The 9,155-nt window shown below is 45.6% G+C and overlaps 1 long non-coding RNA gene across 4 annotated transcripts; it reads left to right on the forward strand.

Annotated features, from left to right (window-relative positions):
* The first annotated feature begins 7,704 nt into the window (after positions 1 to 7,704).
* LOC127912990 (uncharacterized) lies at positions 7,705 to 8,424 on the forward strand. 4 transcript variants are annotated; one of them, XR_008084323.1, is made up of 3 exons: positions 7,705 to 7,939; positions 8,024 to 8,152; positions 8,325 to 8,424. It is a non-coding gene; the product is annotated as an uncharacterized LOC127912990 (long non-coding RNA). The 4 variants fall into 4 exon arrangements; XR_008084322.1 differs by lacking the exon at positions 8,325 to 8,424 and adding an exon at positions 8,239 to 8,310; XR_008084321.1 differs by lacking the exon at positions 8,325 to 8,424 and adding an exon at positions 8,282 to 8,308 and having other exon boundaries at positions 7,705 to 7,982.
* Positions 8,425 to 9,155: the final 731 nt, after the last annotated feature.

Consider the following 9,155-nt stretch of genomic DNA (forward strand, 5'->3'; position numbering starts at 1 on the left):
TGCTCTTGTGGCTGAATGGAATCAAGTCCCCACAGCAATATTCCAACATCTAGTGGAAAGCCTTCCCAGAAGAGTGGAGGCTGTTATAGCAGCAAAGGGGGGACCATGTTATTGGAATGAGATGTTGGACGAGCAGCAGTCTACACACTTTTGGTCATGTAGTGTATGTTAGTGTTATATATATATTTTTTTTTTTTTTTATATATATATTTTCCTTTATGTTAGAATTTTTCTTCAACTTTTACATTACAGAGTATTTTTTTCTAAATTGTTGACAAATTTTTTTTTATCCATTTTACTTTGTAACAAAACAACATTTTGAAAAAGCCAACGTGGTGAGAATACTGTACAACTATTTCAGTCTTTTCAAATTAAAGTTCTTTGTTTACCCATTGTTGTACAGTGGTTCTTCCCGTAAAAATTGCGTCGTAATACAGAACACCTTGCGGCCTGCTGCAGAATTCTATGGTTATTTAGTTGTCAACCATTGTTGCCATTAATGCTAGTTGGTGCTAGTTTGACCACCAGAAGGCATCTTTGAGAAGCATTTGATAGCCTTCAATATTGGCTGTACTAGAGAACTTCAAACCTTTTTTTGTAAGAACATAGTATACGGGATTGATTTTAAGAAATGTAGCTTAATTTTGATTAACACTATAGTATTTATTTTCCAAGAAAAATGAAAAACGAAACCGGTTTTTGTTAGGAAAATATGGCGCCGTACAACACGACAGGCACTAACATAACATAACATTTCCACACCCTAATTGTATGATTGTAGTCTAACCAATACCCAAATGGAGATTCAGTAAAAATAATACACAGGAAACACCGGGATAAATACACTGGTACAGAGAGACAGGAAACACAGGGATAAATACACTGGTACAGAGAGACAGGAAACACCGGGATAAATACACTGGTACAGAGAGACAGGAAACACAGGGATAAATACACTGGTACAGAGAGACAGGAAACACAGGGATAAACACACTGGTACAGAGAGACAGGAAACACAGGGATAAATACACTGGTACAGAGAGACAGGAAACACAGGGATAAATACACTGGTACAGAGAGACAGGAAACACAGGGATAAATACATTGGTACAGAGAGACAGGAAACACCGGGATGAATACACTGGTACAGAGAGACAGGAAACACAGGGATAAATACACTGGTACAGAGAGACAGGAAACATACACTGGTACAGAGAGACAGGAAACACAGGGATAAATACACTGGTACAGAGAGACAGGAAACACAGGGATAAATACACTGGTACAGAGAGACAGGAAACACAGGGATAAATACATTGGTACAGAGAGACAGGAAACACCGGGATGAATACACTGGTACAGAGAGACAGGAAACACAGGGATAAATACACTGGTACAGAGAGACAGGAAACACCGGGATGAATACACTGGTACAGAGAGACAGGAAACACAGGGATAAATACACTGGTACAGAGAGACAGGAAACATACAGTGGTACAGAGAGACAGGAACCACAGGGATAAATACACTGGTACAGAGAGACAGGAAACACAGGGATAAATACACTGGTACAGAGAGACAGGAAACACAGGGATAAATACACTGGTACAGAGAGAAAGGAAACACAGGGATAAATACACTGGTACAGAGAGACAGGTACAGAGAGACAGGAAACACAGGGATAAATACACTGGTACAGAGAGACACAGGGATAAATACACTGGTACAGAGGATAAAACACAGGGATAAATACACTGGTACAGAGAGACAGGAAACAGAGGGATAAATACACTGGTACAGAGAGACAGGAAACACAGGGATAAATACACTGGTACAGAGAGACAGGAAACACAGGGATAAATACACTGGTACAGAGAGACAGGAAACACAGGGATCAATACACTGGTCAATACACTGGTACAGAGAGACAGGAAACACAGGGATAAATACACTGGTACAGAGAGACAGGAAACACAGGGATAAATACACTGGTACAGAGAGACAGGAAACACAGGGATAAATACACTGGTACAGAGAGACAGGAAACACAGGGATAAATACACTGGTACAGAGAGACAGGAAACACAGGGATAAATACACTGGTACAGAGAGACAGGAAACACAGGGATAAATACACTGGTACAGAGAGACAGGAAACACAGGGATAAATACACTGGCACAGAGAGACAGGAAACACCGGGATAAATACACAGGGGGAAATCAGCGACACCTGGAGGGGGTGGAGACAATCACAGACAAAGGACATGAAGCAGATCAGGGAGTGACACATATACATTTTTACGTGATTTGGAAAATAACAAACGTAGTTTTACCTGCAATGTTAATAAGTACCAATTTCATTCCAACAAAGGCTTTCAGCAGGGAAATAAAGGCAGATTAAAGCTATGACAGCCTGGTCAGCTGTATGTACACATATCATACATCACAGTGTCACATACATAAAGGTCAATGTGTTTTTTTCTTTTTTTTTCTTACAGATAAACCAATATAATTTCCACCCGGCACAGCCAGAAGAGGACTGGCCACCCCACATAGCCTGGTTCCTCTCTAGGTTTATAATCTCCACCCGGCACAGCCAGAAGAGGACTGGCCACCCCACATAGCCTGGTTCCTCTCTAGGTTTATAATCTCCACCCGGCACAGCCAGAAGAGGACTGGCCACCCCACATAGCCTGGTTCCTCTCTAGGTTTATAATCTCCACCCGGCACAGCCAGAAGAGGACTGGCCACCCCACATAGCCTGGTTCCTCTCTAGGTTTATAATCTCCACCCAGCACAGCAAGAAGAGGACTGGCCACCCCACATAGCCTGGTTCCTCTCTAGGTTTATAATCTCCACCCGGCACAGCCAGAAGAGGACTGGCCACCCCACATAGCCTGGTTCCTCTCTAGGTTTATAATCTCCACCCGGCACAGCAAGAAGAGGACTGGCCACCCTACATAGCCTGGTTCCTCTCTAGGTTTCTTCCTAGGTTTTGGCCTTTCTAGGAAGTTTTTCCTAGCCACCGTGCTTCTACACCTGCATTGCTTGCTGTTTGGGGTTTTAGGCTGGGTTTCTGTACAGCACTTTGAGACATCAGCTGATGTAAGAAGGGCTTCATAAATACATTTGATTTTATTTGATTTGATTTGATTTGATTTAGAAACATCAATGGAAACAGGATGAACCTGAGCTCAATTTCGAGTCTCATAGCAAAGGGTCCGTATGCTTATGTAAATAATGTATTTCTGTTTTTGCTTTGTCATGATTGGGTATTGTGTGTCGATTTCTGAGGGATGATCAACTATAGAATAAGTCTGTAATGTAAAATGTAGAAAAACCGTCAACAGGTCTTGTGTACATTTGATTTGATTTGATATTGTTAATAGTGAAAAGAACCCGGACCAAGAATTGATCCTTGTTATGTCCAGAAAACCTGATTTAACACCATCAATAAATACACACTGCGTTCTTTAAATAATCATTTTCAAACCAACTGCACGCAGCCTGGTCCAGACCACTTTACGAAAGCCTCTGAATGAGTGAAGAAGGGTTCTAGTGAGGGATGCCCAGAGGGATGCCCATGGGATGCCCAGTGGGATGCCCAGTGGGATGCCCAGTGGGATGCCCAGAGGGATGCCCAGTGGGATGCCCAGTGGGATGCCCAGAGGGATGCCCAGTGGGATGCCCAGTGGGATGTCCAGTGGGATGCCCAGAGGGATGCCCAGAGGGATGTCCAGTGGGATGCTCAGTGGGATGCCCAGTGGGATGTCCAGAGGGATGCCCAGTGGGATGCCCAGTGGGATGTCCAGAGGGATGCCCAGTGGGATGCCCAGTGGGATGTCCAGTGGGATGCCCAGTGGGATGTCCAGTGGGATGCCCAGTGGGATGCCCAGTGGGATGCCCAGAGGGATGCCCAGTGGGATGCCCAGTGGGATGCTCAGTGGGATGCCCAGAGGGATGCCCAGTGTGATGCCCAGTGGGATGCCCAGAGGGATGCCCAGTGGGATGCTCAGTGGGATGCCCAGTGGGATGCCCAGAGGGATGCCCAGTGGGATGCCCAGTGGGATGCCCAGTGGGATGCCCAGAGGGATGCCCAGTGGGATGCCCAGTGGGATGCCCAGTGGGATGCCCAGTGGGATGCCCAGAGGGATGCCCAGTGGGATGCCCAGAGGGATGCCCAGTGGGATGCCCAGAGGGATGCCCAGTGGGATGCCCAGAGGGATGCCCAGTGGGATGCCCAGTGGGATGTCCAGTGGGATGCCCAGTGGGATGCCCAGTGGGATGCCCAGTGGGATGCCCAGTGGGATGCCCAGAGGGATGCCCAGTGGGATGCCCAGTGGGATGCCCAGAGGGATGCCCAGAGGGATGCCCAGTGGGATGCCCAGTGGGATGCCCAGTGGGATGCCCAGAGGGATGCCCAGTGGGATGCCCAGTGGGATGCCCAGTGGGATGCCCAGAGGGATGCCCAGTGGGATGCCCAGTGGGATGCCCAGTGGGATGCCCAGTGGGATGCCCAGAGGGATGCCCAGAGGGATGCCCAGTGGGATGCCCAGAGGGATGCCCAGAGGGATGCCCAGAGGGATGCCCAGAGGGATGCCCAGTGGGATTCCCAGTGGGATGCCCAGTGGGATGCCCAGTGGGATGCCCAGTGTGATGCCCAGTGGGATGCCCAGAGGGATGCCCAGAGGGATGCCCAGTGGGATGCCCAGTGGGATGCCCAGAGGGATGCCCAGTGGGATGCCCAGAGGGATGCCCAGAGGGATGCCCAGTGGGATTCCTTCCAATTCAAACAATTAGGACCACCATTTAAACCCCAAAGAAGTAGCAGAGATGGTGACATTACCTGGTCTGACTGATGTTCATTTAGAATTACATGTCATAGTTAAAAAGGAGGTAAATTGAGTAATTTAAAATGGCTTCTATCATTTTTTTTCTAGTCAATTTTTATTTTATTTTTGGTCACACGGATCACCACCCTTGTGAAGGGGGAGTATATAGGCTGCCTTCCGGACCCTGGGAATTGCACCAGAAATAATTGTAAGGTACAACATATGTTTTAAAAGATTCTGCAATCAGAGGATCAGAAATATGCAAATCAAATGTTATTTGTCACATACACATAGTTAGCAGATGTTAATGCGAGTGTTGCGAAATGCTTGTGCTTCTAGTTCCGACAATGCAGTAATAACCAACAAGTAATCTAACTAACAATTCCAAAACTACTGTCTTATACACAGTGTAAGGGGATAAAGAATATGTACATAAAGATATATGAATAGTGATGGTACAGAGCAGCATAGGCGAGATACAGTAGATGGTGTCGAGTACAGTATATACATATGAGATGAGTATGTAAACAAAGTGGCATAGTTAAAGTGGCTAGTGATACATGTATTACATATCAAATCAAATCAGCCACAGTGGATTTTTTTACACCAATTTTGCACATGGCATCTAGCACATCTCAACTAGAAAGTTGTTGAAATGAAAACAAAGTTTCACTAGAAGCAGACAGAACATCCACCCTGCCAATTAGCGGCTGGGGTTGGGGGGGGTGGTAGGCAGTCGACTCCAGGGTCAATTCAAAAAGCCTGCTAAGATAAAATGCTGATTAAAAGCATCACTTAATTTATTTTGTTTGTCTCAGTAATGATGCAAGAGTCTGACAAAATTAGCTTGGGTAGTGAAAGAGAGAAATCTCCACGCTTCAAGTGCATGAACTGTTTTTTTTTTAAATCACCAGCAGAATCTGAGATAAAACTTAGAAAGAAGCTAGATTTACCTTTCTTGATGAAGGAAGTGTAATTCTTAATTGCCTGAGAAGCTGCCAGTCATCCACAGAGTGGGTGTTTCTAACCTGGGCCCAGGAATGATTTCTCATCATAAGATCTGAAAGTTACATAGAGGCATTTAAAGGTTGCGTGTTTGTCTGCTAGGAGAGATATCAATAGATGTGAACCATTGTAGAGCTGATTCAGGGTCACAGCTGATAGAGGAGAAGGCAGATCTCACACACATCATGAAGAAAAGTTTGTTGGGGAGAAATGTAAAAAAAAAATGTCTCTTCCCTAATTATAATAACTAATTGTACGAGGAACTTTCTGTTTGGTATCTCTAATACATACAATAGGACAGTGATCACTGATTAGTGAAGTCACCACTGGGCAGGTATTAGTGGGGGCTACTTGCCACTGGGCAGGTATTAGTGGGGGCTACTTGCCACTGGGCAGGTATTAGTGGGGGCTACTTGCCACTGGGCAGGTATTAGTGGGGGCTACTTGCCACTGGGCAGGTATTAGTGGGAATTACTTGCCACTGGGCAGGTATTAGTGGGGGCTACTTGCCACTGGGCAGGTATTAGTGGGACCTACTTGCCACTGGGCAGGTATTAGTGGGGGCTACTTGCCACTGGGCAGGTATTAGTGGGAGCTACTTGCCACTGGGCAGGTATTAGTGGGAGCTACTTGCCACTGGGCAGGTATTAGTGGGGGCTACTTGCCACTGGGCAGGTATTAGTGGGGGCTACTTGCCACTGGGCAGGTATTAGTGGGGGCTACTTGCCACTGGGCAGGTATTAGTGGGGGCTACTTGCCACTGGGCAGGTATTAGTGGGGGCTACTTGCCACTGGGCAGGTATTAGTGGGAGCTACTTGCCACTGGGCAGGTATTAGTGGGAGCTACTTGCCACTGGGCAGGTATTAGTGGGAGCTACTTTCCACTGGGCAGGTATTAGTGGGGGCTACTTGCCACTGGGCAGGTATTAGTGGGGGCTACTTGCCACTGGGCAGGTATTAGTGGGGGCTACTTGCCACTGGGCAGGTATTAGTGGGAGCTACTTGCCACTGGGCAGGTATTAGTGGGAGCTACTTGCCACTGGGCAGGTATTAGTGGGGGCTACTTGTCAGAATTAGGTCGATCAGAGAAGAGTTTGCAATTTAAAAAAATATATGTTTTTACATTAATCCATGTGCGTTTTACAATCAGTTGAGTCAGGTTCAAGTCAAGACAAATATTCCTAAAAATGTAACCTTTTTCTATCATAACTAGAACAGTTTCACACCGTGGGAATAGATAAATGGCCGTGAAGATAGGAAGAAGCTGCAGTTGTTGCCATTTAGCACATTGCAGCAGTACGGTGCTTATTTCCTGATTCCACGTGGCTTCCAAACAGGATGTCTGGGAAAACCTGGGAATTTTTTGGGGGTAAAACTGTCAGAATTTTTGCAACCCAATACAGTATTATTATTATTTTTTTGGTTAGTTGATTTATGTTTCGTTTTGTAACCCTAGCAACAGTTCCATAGGTGGAAAACAAGGAATAAAAGTATGACTAATTAAACTGATCGATAGTACAACAGTATCGGACAGCATGTGGAGTTTATTCTCAGCAATACGTTACAGCAGTACGGGAATATATATTTTTAAAATGTAGAAATGAAGGAATAGATAAAGAGTACACCCCCTATGGAGGGGAGGCATTAATGTTTCTCTTTGATGTTTGTGATAGCAGGAATAGCCTTCAGCTGCATCGCTCTGACACTGCCTCCCCAGTCGATAGTTCTGTGCCATTAGGAATACCATTTGAAGTCATTTCAAACCCTTTCTGTCCTTAATTGAATGTAAAATTTAAAAAAAAGAACGCAGTGTGAAGTGCAGTATAGTGTCTGATGGTGTAGACAAGGGCTCTCCAACCCTGTTCCTGGAGAGACACCCTCCTGTAGGTTTTAACTCCAACCCTATTCCTGGAGAGAGACCCTCCTGTAGGTTTTAACTCCAACCCTGTTCCTGGAGAGAGACCCTCCTGTAGGTTTTAACTCCAACCCTGTTCATGGAGAGAGACCTTCCTGTAGGTTTTAACTCCAACCCTGTTCCTGGAGAGATACCCTCCTGTAGGTTTTAACTCCAACCCTGTTCCTGGAGAGATACCCTCCTGTAGGTTTTAACTCCAACCATGTTCCTGGAGAGATACCCTCCTGTAGGTTTTAACTCCAACCCTGTTCCTAGAGCTACTTTGCTATAGGTTTTAACTCCAACCCTGTTCCTGGAGAGATACCCTCCTGTAGGTTTTAACTCCAACCCTGTTCCTGGAGAGATACCCTCCTGTGGGTTTTAACTCCAACCCTGTTCCTGGAGAGAGACCCTCCTGTAGGTTATAATTCCAACCCTATTCCTGGAGAGAGACCCTCCTGTAGGTTTTAACTCCAACCCTGTTCCTGGAGAGAGACCTTCCTGTAGGTTTTAACTCCAACCCTGTTCCTGGAGAGATACCCTCCTGTAGGTTTTAACTCCAACCCTGTTCCTGAAGAGATACCTTCCTGTAGGTTTTAACTCCAACCCTGTTCCTGGAGAGAGACCCTCCTGTAGGTTTTAACTCCAACCCTGTTCCTGGAGAGAGACCTTCCTGTAGGTTTTAATTCCAACCCTAATCTACCATACTTGATTCTAATAATTAGCTGGTTGATAAACTGAATCAGGTTAGTTACAACTGCGGTTAGAGTGAAAACCTACAGGAGGGTAGGTCTCCATGAACAGGAATAGAGAGCCCTGGTATAGTCTATGGTGTATCTGATATGGTAGACTGTAATGAACCTAGAACAGGAATAGAGAGCCCTGGTATAGTCTATGGTGTATCTGATATGGTAGACTGTATTGAACCTAGAACAGGAATAGAGAGCCCTGGTATAGTCTATGGTGTATCTGATATGGTAGACTGTATTGAACCTAGAACAAGAATAGAGAGCCCTGGTATAGTCTATAGTGTATCTGATATGGTAGACTGTATTGAACCTAGAACAGAAATAGAGAGCCCTGGTATAGTCTATGGTGTATCTGATATGGTAGACTGTATTGTATTGGTCGGGCCAATTGCGGTAGAATGCACATGAATGTATAGTTAACGTGACTATGCATATAAGATAAACAGAGAGTAGCAGTAGCGTAAAAGAGGGGTTGGGGGGATTGGAGGGACACACAAAGCAAATAGTCTGGGTAGCAGATTTAATTTAATTACCTGTTCAGGAGTCTTACGGCTTGGGAGTAAAAACTATTGAGAAGCCTTTTTGTCCTGGACTTGGCACTCCGGTACCGCTTGCCATGCGGTAGTAGAGAGAACAGACTGTGGCTGGGGACTTAGACAATGTTTAGGGCACCGC

This window comes from Oncorhynchus keta, chromosome 28, assembly GCF_023373465.1.
Source record: "Oncorhynchus keta strain PuntledgeMale-10-30-2019 chromosome 28, Oket_V2, whole genome shotgun sequence".
Classification (NCBI taxonomy): domain Eukaryota; kingdom Metazoa; phylum Chordata; class Actinopteri; order Salmoniformes; family Salmonidae; genus Oncorhynchus; species Oncorhynchus keta.